At 42.5% G+C, this 680-nt stretch overlaps 1 protein-coding gene across 1 annotated transcript in view; it reads left to right on the top strand.

The window, feature by feature from the left end:
- Cdc16 (cell division cycle 16) overlaps positions 1–680 on the top strand; it is a 23,806-nt gene that overhangs the window by 7,649 nt on the left and 15,477 nt on the right. The window lies entirely within an intron of this gene.

The following is a 680-nucleotide window of genomic DNA, read 5'->3' as shown; positions in this document are numbered from 1 at the left end:
AACTCACAGAGATCCACCTGCCTCTGCCTCCCAAGTGCTGGGATTAAAGGCGTGCGCCACCACCGCCCGGCCAGTATACTCTGTTTCTATGTAACGATGTGTGGTTCTGTCCACAGCTGTCTAATTCACAGATGTGCTCTCTCTGACGGTCTCACCTTAGCTGTTGATGGTTTCAGTTACCGTTTCCATAGTAGAGTGCTGAACAGGTTAGAAAAGAGCAGGTTACACACACAAAGTTATTGCTACTGTAGGCTTGCTTTAGTTACTTGGGAAGAACATGCATGTTTGTCTTCCGAAGCCATCTATTGACTTGGGAATGACCGTGTCCCTGGGCTTACTGTACTGAAACATAGACATTTGTACATTAATGACCAGTAGCAAAGCAAAAGGTAGAATCAGTTCATGCTGCCAATAGGTGGTAGTTTGAAAATACCATTTATTACCATTGGATCTAGCAGGCCTGTGCCCCAGGAGCTCTCTCTTGCTTGTTCCTGGCTGAACCATCTCCTCCACTTGCTAGTTTTCCCTTTCCTCTTCAGGCTTCTTAGCTAAATTGCAGTTTATAGACTTTGTAGAGCTTTGGGGTGTTTGTTTGTTTTGTTTTAATTTTTGAAATCACAAAAAAATATTTGTCAATAAATACTTTGTGATCTATTTAAAAGTGTATACTATGTACCCCT

Source organism: Microtus ochrogaster, unplaced genomic scaffold (genome assembly GCF_000317375.1).
Source record: "Microtus ochrogaster isolate Prairie Vole_2 unplaced genomic scaffold, MicOch1.0 UNK7, whole genome shotgun sequence".
NCBI classification, from domain to species: domain Eukaryota; kingdom Metazoa; phylum Chordata; class Mammalia; order Rodentia; family Cricetidae; genus Microtus; species Microtus ochrogaster.
This window is presented reverse-complemented; position numbering and strand designations above follow the sequence as displayed.